The following is a 19,532-nucleotide window of genomic DNA, read 5'->3' as shown; positions in this document are numbered from 1 at the left end:
CGATTAACATTTTGTGTTGATTGAAAATTTTCAAAGAGTATCTTCCTTATTTGAAGTCGAATTTCAACAATTCTTATATATTTGAGTGAGTTTGCCTCTAACTTCGTCAGATATCGTCGATTAACATCCATTGAAGCCCATTGAAGTCGATTGTCACTTTGTGTTGATTGAAAATTTTCAAAGTCCATCTTCCTCATTTGAAGTCGAATTTCATCAATTCCCATATATTTGAGTGAGTTTGCATCTAACTTGGTCAGATATCGTCGATTTACAACAAATTGATACCAGTTTAGGTCGATTGTCACCTTGTGTTGATTGAAAATTTTCAAAGACCATCTTCCTAATTTGAAGTAGAATCTCATCAATCCTCATATATTTGAGTGAGTTTGCATCTAACTTGGTCAGATATCGTCGATTTACAACAAATTAATACCAGTTTAGGTCGATTGTCACTTTGTGCTGATTGATAATTTTCTAAGACTATCTTCCTAATTTGAAGTCGAATCTCATCAATTCCCATATATTTGAGTGAGTTTGCATCTAACTTGGTCAGATATCGTCGATTTACAACAAATTGATACCAGTTTAGGTCGATTAACATTTTGTGTTGATGGAAAATTTTCAAAGACTAACTTCCTTATTTGAAGTCGAATTTCAACATTTCTTATATATTTGAGTGAGTTTGCATCTAACTTTGTCAGATATCGTCGATTTTCATTCATTGAAGCCCTTTGAAGTCGATTGTCACTTTGTGTTGATTGAAAATTTTCAAAGTCTATCTTCCTCATTTGAAGTCGAATTTCAACAATTCTTATATATTTGAGTGAGTTTGTCTCTAACTTCGTCAGATATCGTCGATTAACATCCATTGAAGCCCATTGAAGTCGATTGTCACTTTGTGTTGATTGAAAATTTTCAAAGTCTATCTTCCTCATTTGAAGTCGAATTTCAACATTTCTCATATATTTGAGTGAGTTTGCATCTAACTTTGTCAGATATCATCGATTTATATTCATTGAATCCCTTTGAGGTCGATTGTCACTTTGTGTTGATTGAAAATTTTCAAAGTCTATCTTCCTCATTTGAAGTCGAATTTCAACAATTCTTATATATTTGAGTGAGTTTGCATCTAACTTTGTCAGATATCGTCCATTGAAGCCCATTGAAGTCGATTTTCACTTTGTGTTGATTGAAAATTTTCAAAGTCTATCTTCCTAATTTGAAGTCGAATTTCAACACTTCTTATATATTTGAGTGAGTTTGCATCTAACTTTGTCAGATATCGTCGATTAACATCCATTGAAGCCCATTGAAGTCGATTGTCACTTTGTGCTGATTGATAATTTTCTAAGACTATTTTCCTGATTTGAAGTCGAATCTCATCAATTCTCATATATTTGAGTGAGTTTGCATCTAACTTGGTCAGATATCGTCGATTTACAACAAATTAATACCAGTTTAGGTCGATTAACATTTTGTGTTGATGGAAAATTTTCAAAGACTAACTTCCTTATTTGAAGTCGAATTTCAACATTTCTTATATATTTGAGTGAGTTTGCATCTAACTTTGTCAGATATCGTCGATTTTCATTCATTGAAGCCCTTTGAAGTCGATTGTCACTTTGTGTTGATTGAAAATTTTCAAAGTCTATCTTCCTCATTTGAAGTCGAATTTCAACAATTCTTATATATTTGAGTGAGTTTGTCTCTAACTTCGTCAGATATCGTCGATTAACATCCATTGAAGCCCATTGAAGTCGATTGTCACTTTGTGTTGATTGAAAATTTTCAAAGTCTATCTTCCTCATTTGAAGTCGAATTTCAACATTTCTCATATATTTGAGTGAGTTTGCATCTAACTTTGTCAGATATCATCGATTTATATTCATTGAATCCCTTTGAGGTCGATTGTCACTTTGTGTTGATTGAAAATTTTCAAAGTCTATCTTCCTCATTTGAAGTCGAATTTCAACAATTCTTATATATTTGAGTGAGTTTGCATCTAACTTTGTCAGATATCGTCCATTGAAGCCCATTGAAGTCGATTTTCACTTTGTGTTGATTGAAAATTTTCAAAGTCTATCTTCCTAATTTGAAGTCGAATTTCAACACTTCTTATATATTTGAGTGAGTTTGCATCTAACTTTGTCAGATATCGTCGATTAACATCCATTGAAGCCCATTGAAGTCGATTGTCACTTTGTGTTGATTGAAAATTTTCTAAAACTATTTTCCTGATTTGAAGTCGAATCTCATCAATTCTCATATATTTGAGTGAGTTTGCATCTAACTTGGTCAGATATCGTCGATTTACAACAAATTAATACCAGTTTAGGTCGATTGTCACTTTGTGCTGATTGATAATTTTCTAAGACAATCTTCCTAATTTGAAGTCGAATCTCATCAATTCTCATATATTTGAGTAAGTTTGCATCTAACTTGGTCAGATATCGTCGATTTACAACAAATTGATACCAGTTTAGGTCGATTGTCACCTTGTGTTGATTGAAAATTTTCAAAGACCATCTTCCTAATTTGAAGTAGAATCTCATCAATCCTCATATATTTGAGTGAGTTTGCATCTAACTTGGTCGAATATTGTCGATTTATAACTAATTGATGCCAGTTTAGGTCAATTGTCACTTTGTGTTGATTGATAATTTTCAAAAACTATCTTCCTAATTTGAAGTCGAATCTCATCAATTCCCATATATTTGAGTGAGTTTGCATCTATTTTGGTCAGATATCGTCGATTTACAACAAATTGATACCAGTTTAGGTCGATTAACATTTTGTGTTGATTGAAAATTTTTAAAGACTATCTTCCTTATTTGAAGTCGAATTTCAACATTTCTTATATATTTGAGTGAGTTTGCATCTAACTTTGTCATATATCGTCGATTAACATTCATTGAAGCCCTTTGAGGTCGATTGTCACTTTGTGTTGATTGAAAATTTTCAAAGTCTATCTTCCGCATTTGAAGTCGAATTTCAACATTCGTTATATATTTGAGTGAGTTTGCATCTAACTTGGTCAGATATCGTCGATTTACAACAAATTAATACCAGTTTAGGTCGATTGTCACTTTGTGCTGATTGATAATTCTCTAAGACTATCTTCCTAATTTGAAGTCGAATCTCATCAATTCTCATATATTTGAGTAAGTTTGCATCTAACTTGGTCAGATATCGTCGATTTACAACAAATTGATACCAGTTTAGGTCGATTGTCACCTTGTGTTGATTGAAAATTTTCAAAGACCCTCTTCCTAATTTTAAGTAGAATCTCATCAATCCTCATATATTTGAGTGAGTTTGCATCTAACTTGGTCAGATATCGTCGATTTACATCCATTGAAGCCCATTGAAGTCGATTGTCACTTTGTGTTGATTGAAAATTTTCAAAGTCCATCTTCCTCATTTGAAGTCGAATTTCATCAATTGTTATATATTTGCATGAGTTTGCATCTAACTTTGTCAGATATCGTCGATTAACATCCATTGAAGCCCATTGAAGTCGATTGTCACTTTGTGTTGATTGAAAATTTTCAAAGTCTATCTTCCTCATTTGAAGTCGAATTTCAACAATTCTTATATATTTGAGTGAGTTTGCATCTAACTTTGTCAGATATCGTCCATTGAAGCCCATTGAAGTCGATTTTCACTTTGTGTTGATTGAAAATTTTCAAAGTCTATCTTCCTAATTTGAAGTCGAATTTCAACACTTCTTATATATTTGAGTGAGTTTGCATCTAACTTTGTCAGATATCGTCGATTAACATCCATTGAAGCCCATTGAAGTCGATTGTCACTTTGTGTTGATTGAAAATTTTCTAAGACTATTTTCCTGATTTGAAGTCGAATCTCATCAATTCTCATATATTTGAGTGAGTTTGCATCTAACTTGGTCAGATATCGTCGATTTACAACAAATTGATACCAGTTTAGGTCGATTGTCACTTTGTGCTGATTGATAATTCTCTAAGACTATCTTCCTAATTTGAAGTCGAATCTCATCAATTCTCATATATTTGAGTAAGTTTGCATCTAACTTGGTCAGATATCGTCGATTTACAACAAATTGATACCAGTTTAGGTCGATTGTCACCTTGTGTTGATTGAAAATTTTCAAAGACCATCTTCCTAATTTGAAGTAGAATCTCATCAATCCTCATATATTTGAGTGAGTTTGCATCTAACTTGGTCAGATATCGTCGATTTACATCCATTGAAGCCCATTGAAGTCGATTGTCACTTTGTGTTGATTGAAAATTTTTAAAGTCCATCTTCCTCATTTGAAGTCGAATTTCATCAATTGTTATATATCTGCATGAGTTTGCATCTAACTTTGTCAGATATCGTCGATTAACATCCATTGAAGCCCATTGAAGTCGATTGTCACTTTGTGTTGATTGAAAATTTTCAAAGTCTATCTTCCTCATTTGAAGTCGAATTTCAACAATTCTTATATATTTGAGTGAGTTTGCATCTAACTTTGTCAGATATCGTCCATTGAAGCCCATTGAAGTCGATTTTCACTTTGTGTTGATTGAAAATTTTCAAAGTCTATCTTCCTAATTTGAAGTCGAATTTCAACACTTCTTATATATTTGAGTGAGTTTGCATCTAACTTTGTCAGATATCGTCCATTGAAGCCCATTGAAGTCGATTTTCACTTTGTGTTGATTGAAAATTTTCAAAGTCTATCTTCCTAATTTGAAGTCGAATTTCAACAATTCTTATATATTTGAGTGAGTTTGCATCTAACTTTGTCAGATATCGTCGATTTACAACAAATTAATACCAGTTTAGGTCGATTGTCACTTTGTGCTGATTGATAATTCTCTAAGACTATCTTCCTAATTTGAAGTCGAATCTCATCAATTCTCATATATTTGAGTAAGTTTGCATCTAACTTGGTCAGATATCGTCGATTTACAACAAATTGATACCAGTTTAGGTCGATTGTCACCTTGTGTTGATTGAAAATTTTCAAAGACCATCTTCCTAATTTTAAGTAGAATCTCATCAATCCTCATATATTTGAGTGAGTTTGCATCTAACTTGGTCAGATATCGTCGATTTACATCCATTGAAGCCCATTGAACTCGATTGTCACTTTGTGTTGATTGAAAATTTTCAAAGTCCATCTTCCTCATTTGAAGTCGAATTTCATCAATTGTTATATATTTGCATGAGTTTGCATCTAACTTTGTCAGATATCGTCGATTAACATCCATTGAAGCCCATTGAAGTCGATTGTCACTTTGTGTTGATTGAAAATTTTCAAAGTCTATCTTCCTCATTTGAAGTCGAATTTCAACAATTCTTATATATTTGAGTGAGTTTGCATCTAACTTTGTCAGATATCGTCCATTGAAGCCCATTGAAGTCGATTTTCACTTTGTGTTGATTGAAAATTTTCAAAGTCTATCTTCCTAATTTGAAGTCGAATTTCAACACTTCTTATATATTTGAGTGAGTTTGCATCTAACTTTGTCAGATATCGTCGATTAACATCCATTGAAGCCCATTGAAGTCGATTGTCACTTTGTGTTGATTGAAAATTTTCTAAGACTATTTTCCTGATTTGAAGTCGATTCTCATCAATTCTCATATATTTGAGTGAGTTTGCATCTAACTTGGTCAGATATAGTCGATTTACAACAAATTAATACCAGTTTAGGTCGATTGTCACTTTGTGCTGATTGATAATTCTCTAAGACTATCTTCCTAATTTGAAGTCGAATCTCATCAATTCTCATATATTTGAGTAAGTTTGCATCTAACTTGGTCAGATATCGTCGATTTACAACAAATTGATACCAGTTTAGGTCGATTGTCACCTTGTGTTGATTGAAAATTTTCAAAGACCATCTTCCTAATTTGAAGTAGAATCTCATCAATCCTCATATATTTGAGTGAGTTTGCATCTAACTTGGTCAGATATCGTCGATTTACATCCATTGAAGCCCATTGAAGTCGATTGTCACTTTGTGTTGATTGAAAATTTTCAAAGTCCATCTTCCTCATTTGAAGTCGAATTTCATCAATTGTTATATATCTGCATGAGTTTGCATCTAACTTTGTCAGATATCGTCGATTAACATCCATTGAAGCCCATTGAAGTCGATTGTCACTTTGTGTTGATTGAAAATTTTCAAAGTCTATCTTCCTCATTTGAAGTCGAATTTCAACAATTCTTATATATTTGAGTGAGTTTGCATCTAACTTTGTCAGATATCGTCCATTGAAGCCCATTGAAGTCGATTTTCACTTTGTGTTGATTGAAAATTTTCAAAGTCTATCTTCCTAATTTGAAGTCGAATTTCAACACTTCTTATATATTTGAGTGAGTTTGCATCTAACTTTGTCAGATATCGTCGATTAACATCCATTGAAGCCCATTGAAGTCGATTGTCACTTTGTGTTGATTGAAAATTTTCTAAGACTATTTTCCTGATTTGAAGTCGAATCTCATCAATTCTCATATATTTGAGTGAGTTTGCATCTAACTTGGTCAGATATCGTCGATTTACAACAAATTGATACCAGTTTAGGTCGATTGTCACTTTGTGCTGATTGATAATTCTCTAAGACTATCTTCCTAATTTGAAGTCGAATCTCATCAATTCTCATATATTTGAGTAAGTTTGCATCTAACTTGGTCAGATATCGTCGATTTACAACAAATTGATACCAGTTTAGGTCGATTGTCACCTTGTGTTGATTGAAAATTTTCAAAGACCATCTTCCTAATTTGAAGTAGAATCTCATCAATCCTCATATATTTGAGTGAGTTTGCATCTAACTTGGTCAGATATCGTCGATTTACATCCATTGAAGCCCATTGAAGTCGATTGTCACTTTGTGTTGATTGAAAATTTTTAAAGTCCATCTTCCTCATTTGAAGTCGAATTTCATCAATTGTTATATATCTGCATGAGTTTGCATCTAACTTTGTCAGATATCGTCGATTAACATCCATTGAAGCCCATTGAAGTCGATTGTCACTTTGTGTTGATTGAAAATTTTCAAAGTCTATCTTCCTCATTTGAAGTCGAATTTCAACAATTCTTATATATTTGAGTGAGTTTGCATCTAACTTTGTCAGATATCGTCCATTGAAGCCCATTGAAGTCGATTTTCACTTTGTGTTGATTGAAAATTTTCAAAGTCTATCTTCCTAATTTGAAGTCGAATTTCAACACTTCTTATATATTTGAGTGAGTTTGCATCTAACTTTGTCAGATATCGTCCATTGAAGCCCATTGAAGTCGATTTTCACTTTGTGTTGATTGAAAATTTTCAAAGTCTATCTTCCTAATTTGAAGTCGAATTTCAACAATTCTTATATATTTGAGTGAGTTTGCATCTAACTTTGTCAGATATCGTCGATTTACAACAAATTAATACCAGTTTAGGTCGATTGTCACTTTGTGCTGATTGATAATTCTCTAAGACTATCTTCCTAATTTGAAGTCGAATCTCATCAATTCTCATATATTTGAGTAAGTTTGCATCTAACTTGGTCAGATATCGTCGATTTACAACAAATTGATACCAGATTAGGTCGATTGTCACCTTGTGTTGATTGAAAATTTTCAAAGACCATCTTCCTAATTTTAAGTAGAATCTCATCAATCCTCATATATTTGAGTGAGTTTGCATCTAATTTGGTCAGATATCGTCGATTTACATCCATTGAAGCCCATTGAAGTCGATTGTCACTTTGTGTTGATTGAAAATTTTCAAAGTCCATCTTCCTCATTTGAAGTCGAATTTCATCAATTGTTATATATTTGCATGAGTTTGCATCTAACTTTGTCAGATATCGTCGATTAACATCCATTGAAGCCCATTGAAGTCGATTGTCACTTTGTGTTGATTGAAAATTTTCAAAGTCTATCTTCCTCATTTGAAGTCGAATTTCAACAATTCTTATATATTTGAGTGAGTTTGCATCTAACTTTGTCAGATATCGTCCATTGAAGCCCATTGAAGTCGATTTTCACTTTGTGTTGATTGAAAATTTTCAAAGTCTATCTTCCTAATTTGAAGTCGAATTTCAACACTTCTTATATATTTGAGTGAGTTTGCATCTAACTTTGTCAGATATCGTCGATTAACATCCATTGAAGCCCATTGAAGTCGATTGTCACTTTGTGTTGATTGAAAATTTTCTAAGACTATTTTCCTGATTTGAAGTCGATTCTCATCAATTCTCATATATTTGAGTGAGTTTGCATCTAACTTGGTCAGATATAGTCGATTTACAACAAATTAATACCAGTTTAGGTCGATTGTCACTTTGTGCTGATTGATAATTCTCTAAGACTATCTTCCTAATTTGAAGTCGAATCTCATCAATTCTCATATATTTGAGTAAGTTTGCATCTAACTTGGTCAGATATCGTCGATTTACAACAAATTGATACCAGTTTAGGTCGATTGTCACCTTGTGTTGATTGAAAATTTTCAAAGACCATCTTCCTAATTTGAAGTAGAATCTCATCAATCCTCATATATTTGAGTGAGTTTGCATCTAACTTGGTCAGATATCGTCGATTTACATCCATTGAAGCCCATTGAAGTCGATTGTCACTTTGTGTTGATTGAAAATTTTCAAAGTCCATCTTCCTCATTTGAAGTCGAATTTCATCAATTGTTATATATCTGCATGAGTTTGCATCTAACTTTGTCAGATATCGTCGATTAACATCCATTGAAGCCCATTGAAGTCGATTGTCACTTTGTGTTGATTGAAAATTTTCAAAGTCTATCTTCCTCATTTGAAGTCGAATTTCAACAATTCTTATATATTTGAGTGAGTTTGCATCTAACTTTGTCAGATATCGTCCATTGAAGCCCATTGAAGTCGATTTTCACTTTGTGTTGATTGAAAATTTTCAAAGTCTATCTTCCTAATTTGAAGTCGAATTTCAACACTTCTTATATATTTGAGTGAGTTTGCATCTAACTTTGTCAGATATCGTCGATTAACATCCATTGAAGCCCATTGAAGTCGATTGTCACTTTGTGTTGATTGAAAATTTTCTAAGACTATTTTCCTGATTTGAAGTCGAATCTCATCAATTCTCATATATTTGAGTGAGTTTGCATCTAACTTGGTCAGATATCGTCGATTTACAACAAATTAATACCAGTTTAGGTCGATTGTCACTTTGTGCTGATTGATAATTCTCTAAGACTATCTTCCTAATTTGAAGTCGAATCTCATCAATTCTCATATATTTGAGTAAGTTTGCATCTAACTTGGTCAGATATCGTCGATTTACAACAAATTGATACCAGTTTAGGTCGATTGTCACCTTGTGTTGATTGAAAATTTTCAAAGACCATCTTCCTAATTTGAAGTAGAATCTCATCAATCCTCATATATTTGAGTGAGTTTGCATCTAACTTGGTCAGATATCGTCGATTTACAACAAATTAATACCAGTTTAGGTCGATTGTCACTTTGTGCTGATTGATAATTTTCTAAGACTATCTTCCTAATTTGAAGTCGAATCTCATCAATTCCCATATATTTGAGTGAGTTTGCATCTAACTTGGTCAGATATCGTCGATTTACAACAAATTGATACCAGTTTAGGTCGATTAACATTTTGTGTTGATTGAAAATTTTCAAAGACTATCTTCCTTATTTGAAGTCGAATTTCAACATTTCTTATATATTTGAGTGAGTTTGCATCTAACTTTGTCAGATATCGTCGATTTACATTCATTGAAGCCCTTTGAAGTCGATTGTCACTTTGTGTTGATTGAAAATTTTCAAAGTCTATCTTCCTCATTTGAAGTCGAATTTCAACAATTCTTATATATTTGAGTGAGTTTGCCTCTAACTTCGTCAGATATCGTCGATTAACATCCATTGAAGCCCATTGAAGTCGATTGTCACTTTGTGTTGATTGAAAATTTTCAAAGTCCATCTTCCTCATTTGAAGTCGAATTTCATCAATTGTTATATATCTGCATGAGTTTGCATCTAACTTTGTCAGATATCGTCGATTAACATCCATTGAAGCCCATTGAAGTCGATTGTCACTTTGTGTTGATTGAAAATTTTCAAAGTCTATCTTCCTCATTTGAAGTCGAATTTCAACAATTCTCATATATTTGAGTGAGTTTGCATCTAACTTTGTCAGATATCGTCCATTGAAGCCCATTGAAGTAGATTTTCACTTTGTGTTGATTGAAAATTTTCAAAGTCTATCTTCCTAATTTGAAGTCGAATTTCAACACTTCTTATATATTTGAGTGAGTTTGCATCTAACTTTGTCAGATATCGTCGATTAACATCCATTGAAGCCCATTGAAGTCGATTGTCACTTTGTGTTGATTGAAAATTTTCTAAGACTATTTTCCTGATTTGAAGTCGAATCTCATCAATTCTCATATATTTGAGTGAGTTTGCATCTAACTTGGTCAGATATCGTCGATTTACAACAAATTAATACCAGTTTAGGTCGATTGTCACTTTGTGCTGATTGATAATTTTCTAAGACTATCTTCCTAATTTGAAGTCGAATCTCATCAATTCTCATATATTTGAGTAAGTTTGCATCTAACTTGGTCAGATATCGTCGATTTACAACAAATTGATACCAGTTTAGGTCGATTGTCACCTTGTGTTGATTGAAAATTTTCAAAGACCATCTTCCTAATTTGAAGTAGAATCTTATCAATCCTCATATATTTGAGTGAGTTTGCATCTAACTTGGTCAGATATTGTCGATTTATAACTAACTGATGCCAGTTTAGGTCAATTGTCACTTTGTGTTGATTGATAATTTTCAAAAACTATCTTCCTAATTTGAAGTCGAATCTCATCAATTCCCATATATTTGAGTGAGTTTGCATCTAACTTGGTCAGATATCGTCGATTTACAACAAATTGATACCAGTTTAGGTCGATTAACATTTTGTGTTGATTGAAAATTTTCAAAGACTATCTTTCTTATTTGAAGTCGAATTTCAACATTTCTTATATATTTGAGTGAGTTTGCATCTAACTTTGTCAGATATCGTCGATTTACATTCATTGAAGCCCTTTGAAGTCGATTGTCACTTTGTGTTGATTGAAAATTTTCAAAGTCCATCTTCCTCATTTGAAGTCGAATTTCATCAATTGTTATATATCTGCATGAGTTTGCATCTAACTTTGTCAGATATCGTCGATTAACATCCATTGAAGCCCATTGAAGTCGATTGTCACTTTGTGTTGATTGAAAATTTTCTAAGACTATTTTCCTGATTTGAAGTCGAATCTCATCAATTCTCTTATATTTGAGTGAGTTTGCATCTAACTTGGTCAGATATCGTCGATTTACAAAAAATTAATACCAGTTTAGGTCGATTGTCACTTTGTGCTGATTGATAATTTTCCAAGACTATCTTCCTAATTTGAAGTCGAATCTCATCAATTCTCATATATTTGAGTGAGTTTGCATCTAACTTGGTCAGATATTGTCGATTTATAACTAATTGATGCCAGTTTAGGTCAATTGTCACTTTGTGTTGATTGATAATTTTCAAAAACTATCTTCCTAATTTGAAGTCGAATCTCATCAATTCCCATATATTTGAGTGAATTTGCATCTAACTTGGTCAGATATCGTCGATTTACAACAAATTGATACCAGTTTAGGTCGATTAACATTTTGTGTTGATTGAAAATTTTTAAAGACTATCTTCCTTATTTGAAGTCGAATTTCAACATTTCTTATATATTTGAGTGAGTTTGCATCTAACTTTGTCATATATCGTCGATTAACATTCATTGAAGCTCTTTGAGGTCGATTGTCACTTTGTGTTGATTGAAAATTTTCAAAGTCTATCTTCCGCATTTGAAGTCGAATTTCAACATTCGTTATATATTTGAGTGAGTTTGCATCTAACTTTGTCAGATATCGTCGATTAACATCCATTGAAGCCCATTGAAGTCGATTGTCACTTTGTGTTGATTGAAAATTTTCTAAGACTATTTTCCTGATTTGAAGTCGAATCTCATCAATTCTCATATATTTGAGTGAGTTTGCATCTAACTTGGTCAGATATCGTCGATTAACATCCATTGAAGCCCATTGAAGTCGATTGTCACTTTGTGTTGATTGAAAATTTTCTAAGACTATTTTCCTGATTTGAAGTCGAATCTCATCAATTCTCATATATTTGAGTGAGTTTGCATCTAACTTGGTCAGATATCGTCGATTTACAACAAATTAATACCAGTTTAGGTCGATTGTCACTTTGTGCTGATTGATAATTTTCTAAGACTATCTTCCTAATTTGAAGTCGAATCTCATCAATTCTCATATATTTGAGTAAGTTTGCATCTAACTTGGTCAGATATCGTCGATTTACAACAAATTGATACCAGTTTAGGTCGATTGTCACCTTGTGTTGATTGGAAATTTTCAAAGACCATTTTCCTAATTTGAAGTAGAATCTCATCAATCCTCATATATTTGAGTGAGTTTGCATCTAACTTGGTCAGATATTACCGATTTATAACTAATTGATGCCAGTTTAGGTCAATTGTCACTTTGTGTTGATTGATAATTTTCAAAAACTATCTTCCTAATTTGAAGTCGAATCTCATCAATTCCCATATATTTGAGTGAGTTTGCATCTAACTTGGTCAGATATCGTCGATTTACAACAAATTGATACCAGTTTAGGTCGATTAACATTTTGTGTTGATTGAAAATTTTTAAAGACTATCTTCCTTATTTGAAGTCGAATTTCAACATTTCTTATATATTTGAGTGAGTTTGCATCTAACTTTGTCATATATCGTCGATTAACATTCATTGAAGCCCTTTGAGGTCGATTGTCACTTTGTGTTGATTGAAAATTTTCAAAGTCTATCTTCCGCATTTGAAGTCGAATTTCAACATTCGTTATATATTTGAGTGAGTTTGCATCTAACTTTGTCAGATATCGTCGATTAACATCCATTGAAGCCCATTGAAGTCGATTGTCACTTTGTGTTGATTGAAAATTTTCTAAGACTATTTTCCTGATTTGAAGTCGAATCTCATCAATTCTCATATATTTGAGTGAGTTTGCATCTAACTTGGTCAGATATCGTCGATTTACAACAAATTAATACCAGTTTAGGTCGATTGTCACTTTGTGCTGATTGATAATTTTCTAAGACTATCTTCCTAATTTGAAGTCGAATCTCATCAATTCTCATATATTTGAGTAAGTTTGCATCTAACTTGGTCAGATATCGTCGATTTACAACAAATTGATACCAGTTTAGGTCGATTGTCACCTTGTGCTGATTGAAAATTTTCAAAGACCATCTTCCTAATTTGAAGTAGAATCTCATCAATCCTCATATATTTGAGTGAGTTTGCATCTAACTTGGTCAGATATCGTCGATTGACAACAAATTAATACCAGTTTAGGTCGATTGTCACTTTGTGCTGATTGATAATTTTCTAAGACTATCTTCCTAATTTGAAGTCGAATCTCATCAATTCCCATATATTTGAGTGAGTTTGCATCTAACTTGGTCAGATATCGTCGATTTACAACAAATTGATACCAGTTTAGGTCGATTAACATTTTGTGTTGATTGAAAATTTTCAAAGACTATCTTCCTTATTTGAAGTCGAATTTCAACATTTCTTATATATTTGAGTGAGTTTGCATCTAACTTTGTCAGATATCGTCGATTTACATTCATTGAAGCCCTTTGAAGTCGATTGTCACTTTGTGTTGATTGAAAATTTTCAAAGTCTATCTTCCTCATTTGAAGTCGAATTTCAACAATTCTTATATATTTGAGTGAGTTTGCCTCTAACTTCGTCAGATATCGTCGATTAACATCCATTGAAGCCCATTGAAGTCGATTGTCACTTTGTGTTGATTGAAAATTTTCAAAGTCCATCTTCCTCATTTGAAGTCGAATTTCATCAATTGTTATATATCTGCATGAGTTTGCATCTAACTTTGTCAGATATCGTCGATTAACATCCATTGAAGCCCATTGAAGTCGATTGTCACTTTGTGTTGATTGAAAATTTTCAAAGTCTATCTTCCTCATTTGAAGTCGAATTTCAACAATTCTTATATATTTGAGTGAGTTTGCATCTAACTTTGTCAGATATCGTCCATTGAAGCCCATTGAAGTCGATTTTCACTTTGTGTTGATTGAAAATTTTCAAAGTCTATCTTCCTAATTTGAAGTCGAATTTCAACACTTCTTATATATTTGAGTGAGTTTGCATCTAACTTGGTCAGATATCGTCGATTTACAACAAATTGATACCAGTTTAGGTCGATTGTCACCTTGTGTTGATTGGAAATTTTCAAAGACCATCTTCCTAATTTGAAGTAGAATCTCATCAATCCTCATATATTTGAGTGAGTTTGCATCTAACTTGGTCAGATATTGTCGATTTATAACTAATTGATGCCAGTTTAGGTCAATTGTCACTTTGTGTTGATTGATAATTTTCAAAAACTATCTTCCTAATTTGAAGTCGAATCTCATCAATTCCCATATATTTGAGTGAGTTTGCATCTAACTTGGTCAGATATCGTCGATTTACAACAAATTGATACCAGTTTAGGTCAATTAACATTTTGTGTTGATTGAAAATTTTTAAAGACTATCTTCCTTATTTGAAGTCGAATTTCAACATTTCTTATATATTTGAGTGAGTTTGCATCTAACTTTGTCATATATCGTCGATTAACATCCATTGAAGCCCATTGAAGTCGATTGTCACTTTGTGTTGATTGAAAATTTTCTAAGACTATTTTCCTGATTTGAAGTCGAATCTCATCAATTCTCATATATTTGAGTGAGTTTGCATCTAACTTGGTCAGATATCGTCGATTTACATTCATTGAAGCCCATTGAAGTCGATTGTCACTTTGTGTTGATTGAAAATTTTCAAAGTCCATCTTCCTCATTTGAAGTCGAATTTCATCAATTGTTATATATCTGCATGAGTTTGCATCTAACTTTGTCAGATATCGTCGATTAACATTCATTGAAGCCCTTTGAGGTCGATTGTCACTTTGTGTTGATTGAAAATTTTCAAAGTCTATCTTCCGCATTTGAAGTCGAATTTCAACATTCGTTATATATTTGAGTGAGTTTGCATCTAACTTTGTCAGATATCGTCGATTAACATCCATTGAAGCCCATTGAAGTCGATTGTCACTTTGTGTTGATTGAAAATTTTCTAAGACTATTTTCCTGATTTGAAGTCGAATCTCATCAATTCTCATATATTTGAGTGAGTTTGCATCTAACTTGGTCAGATATCGTCGATTTACAACAAATTAATACCAGTTTAGGTCGATTGTCACTTTGTGCTGATTGATAATTTTCTAAGACTATCTTCCTAATTTTAAGTCGAATCTCATCAATTCTCATATATTTGAGTAAGTTTGCATCTAACTTGGTCAGATATCGTCGATTTACAACAAATTGATACCAGTTTAGGTCGATTGTCACCTTGTGCTGATTGAAAATTTTCAAAGACCATCTTCCTAATTTGAAGTAGAATCTCATCAATCCTCATATATTTGAGTGAGTTTGCATCTAACTTGGTCAGATATCGTCGATTGACAACAAATTAATACCAGTTTAGGTCGATTGTCACTTTGTGCTGATTGATAATTTTCTAAGACTATCTTCCTAATTTGAAGTCGAATCTCATCAATTCCCATATATTTGAGTGAGTTTGCATCTAACTTGGTCAGATATCGTCGATTTACAACAAATTGATACCAGTTTAGGTCGATTAACATTTTGTGTTGATTGAAAATTTTCAAAGACTATCTTCCTTATTTGAAGTCGAATTTCAACATTTCTTATATATTTGAGTGAGTTTGCATCTAACTTTGTCAGATATCGTCGATTTACATTCATTGAAGCCCTTTGAAGTCGATTGTCACTTTGTGTTGATTGAAAATTTTCAAAGTCTATCTTCCTCATTTGAAGTCGAATTTCAACAATTCTTATATATTTGAGTGAGTTTGCCTCTAACTTCGTCAGATATCGTCGATTAACATCCATTGAAGCCCATTGAAGTCGATTGTCACTTTGTGTTGATTGAAAATTTTCAAAGTCCATCTTCCTCATTTGAAGTCGAATTTCATCAATTGTTATATATCTGCATGAGTTTGCATCTAACTTTGTCAGATATCGTCGATTAACATCCATTGAAGCCCATTGAAGTCGATTGTCACTTTGTGTTGATTGAAAATTTTCAAAGTCTATCTTCCTCATTTGAAGTCGAATTTCAACAATTCTTATATATTTGAGTGAGTTTGCATCTAACTTTGTCAGATATCGTCCATTGAAGCCCATTGAAGTCGATTTTCACTTTGTGTTGATTGAAAATTTTCAAAGTCTATCTTCCTAATTTGAAGTCGAATTTCAACACTTCTTATATATTTGAGTGAGTTTGCATCTAACTTGGTCAGATATCGTCGATTTACAACAAATTGATACCAGTTTAGGTCGATTGTCACCTTGTGTTGATTGGAAATTTTCAAAGACCATCTTCCTAATTTGAAGTAGAATCTCATCAATCCTCATATATTTGAGTGAGTTTGCATCTAACTTGGTCAGATATTGTCGATTTATAACTAATTGATGCCAGTTTAGGTCAATTGTCACTTTGTGTTGATTGATAATTTTCAAAAACTATCTTCCTAATTTGAAGTCGAATCTCATCAATTCCCATATATTTGAGTGAGTTTGCATCTAACTTGGTCAGATATCGTCGATTTACAACAAATTGATACCAGTTTAGGTCAATTAACATTTTGTGTTGATTGAAAATTTTTAAAGACTATCTTCCTTATTTGAAGTCGAATTTCAACATTTCTTATATATTTGAGTGAGTTTGCATCTAACTTTGTCATATATCGTCGATTAACATCCATTGAAGCCCATTGAAGTCGATTGTCACTTTGTGTTGATTGAAAATTTTCTAAGACTATTTTCCTGATTTGAAGTCGAATCTCATCAATTCTCATATATTTGAGTGAGTTTGCATCTAACTTGGTCAGATATCGTCGATTTACATTCATTGAAGCCCATTGAAGTCGATTGTCACTTTGTGTTGATTGAAAATTTTCAAAGTCCATCTTCCTCATTTGAAGTCGAATTTCATCAATTGTTATATATCTGCATGAGTTTGCATCTAACTTTGTCAGATATCGTCGATTAACATTCATTGAAGCCCTTTGAGGTCGATTGTCACTTTGTGTTGATTGAAAATTTTCAAAGTCTATCTTCCGCATTTGAAGTCGAATTTCAACATTCGTTATATATTTGAGTGAGTTTGCATCTAACTTTGTCAGATATCGTCGATTAACATCCATTGAAGCCCATTGAAGTCGATTGTCACTTTGTGTTGATTGAAAATTTTCTAAGACTATTTTCCTGATTTGAAGTCGAATCTCATCAATTCTCATATATTTGAGTGAGTTTGCATCTAACTTGGTCAGATATCGTCGATTTACAACAAATTAATACCAGTTTAGGTCGATTGTCACTTTGTGCTGATTGATAATTTTCTAAGACTATCTTCCTAATTTTAAGTCGAATCTCATCAATTCTCATATATTTGAGTAAGTTTGCATCTAACTTGGTCAGATATCGTCGATTTACAACAAATTGATACCAGTTTAGGTCGATTGTCACCTTGTGTTGATTGAAAATTTTCAAAGACCATCTTCCTAATTTGAAGTAGAATCTCATCAATCCTCATATATTTGAGTGAGTTTGCATCTAACTTGGTCAGATATTGTCGATTTATAACCAATTGATGCCAGTTTAGGTCAATTGTCACTTTGTGTTGATTGATAATTTTCAAAAACTATCTTCCTAATTTGAAGTCGAATCTCATCAATTCCCATATATTTGAGTGAGTTTGCATCTAACTTGGTCAGATATCGTCGATTTACAACAAATTGATACCAGTTTAGGTCGATTAACATTTTGTGTTGATTGAAAATTTTCAAAGACTATCTTCCTTATTTGAAGTCGAATTTCAACATTTCTTATATATTTGAGTGAGTTTGCATCTAACTTTGTCAGATATCGTCGATTTACATTCATTGAAGCCCTTTGAAGTCGATTGTCACTTTGTGTTGATTGAAAATTTTCAAAGTCTATCTTCCTCATTTGAAGTCGAATTTCAACAATTCTTATATATTTGAGTGAGTTTGCCTCTAACTTCGTCAGATATCGTCGATTAACATCCATTGAAGCCCATTGAAGTCGATTGTCACTTTGTGTTGATTGAAAATTTTCAAAGTCCATCTTCCTCATTTGAAGTCGAATTTCATCAATTGTTATATATCTGCATGAGTTTGCATCTAACTTTGTCAGATATCGTCGATTAACATCCATTGAAGCCCATTGAAGTCGATTGTCACTTTGTGTTGATTGAAAATTTTCAAAGTCTATCTTCCTCATTTGAAGTCGAATTTCAACAATTCTTATATATTTGAGTGAGTTTGCATCTAACTTTGTCAGATATCGTCCATTGAAGCCCATTGAAGTCGATTTTCACTTTGTGTTGATTGAAAATTTTCAAAGTCTATCTTCCTAATTTGAAGTCGAATTTCAACACTTCTTATATATTTGAGTGAGTTTGCATCTAACTTTGTCAGATATCGTCGATTAACATCCATTGAAGCCCATTGAAGTCGATTGTCACTTTGTGTTGATTGAAAATTTTCTAAGACTATTTTCCTGATTTGAAGTCGAATCTCATCAATTCTCATATATTTGAGTGAGTTTGCATCTAACTTGGTCAGATATCGTCGATTTACAACAAATTGATACCAGTTTAGGTCGATTGTCACTTTGTGCTGATTGATAATTCTCTAAGACTATCTTCCTAATTTGAAGTCGAATCTCATCAATTCTCATATATTTGAGTAAGTTTGCATCTAACTTGGTCAGATATCGTCGATTTACAACAAATTGATACCAGTTTAGGTCGATTGTCACCTTGTGTTGATTGAAAATTTTCAAAGACCATCTTCCTAATTTGAAGTAGAATCTCATCAATCCTCATATATTTGAGTGAGTTTGCATCTAACTTGGTCAGATATTGTCGATTTATAACTAATTGATGCCAGTTTAGGTCAATTGTCACTTTGTGTTGATTGATAATTTTCAAAAACTATCTTCCTAATTTGAAGTCGAATCTCATCAATTCCCATATATTTGAGTGAGTTTGCATCTAACTTGGTCAGATATCGTCGATTTACAACAAATTGATACCAGTTTAGGTCGATTAACATTTTGTGTTGATTGAAAATTTTTAAAGACTATCTTCCTTATTTGAAGTCGAATTTCAACATTTCTTATATATTTGAGTGAGTTTGCATCTAACTTTGTCATATATCGTCGATTAACATTCATTGAAGCCCTTTGAGGTCGATTGTCACTTTGTGTTGATTGAAAATTTTCAAAGTCTATCTTCCGCATTTGAAGTCGAATTTCAACATTC

The sequence above is a fragment of the Diorhabda carinulata genome, chromosome 8 (genome assembly GCF_026250575.1).
Source record: "Diorhabda carinulata isolate Delta chromosome 8, icDioCari1.1, whole genome shotgun sequence".
Taxonomy (NCBI): Eukaryota; Metazoa; Arthropoda; class Insecta; order Coleoptera; family Chrysomelidae; genus Diorhabda; species Diorhabda carinulata.
This window is presented reverse-complemented; position numbering follows the sequence as displayed.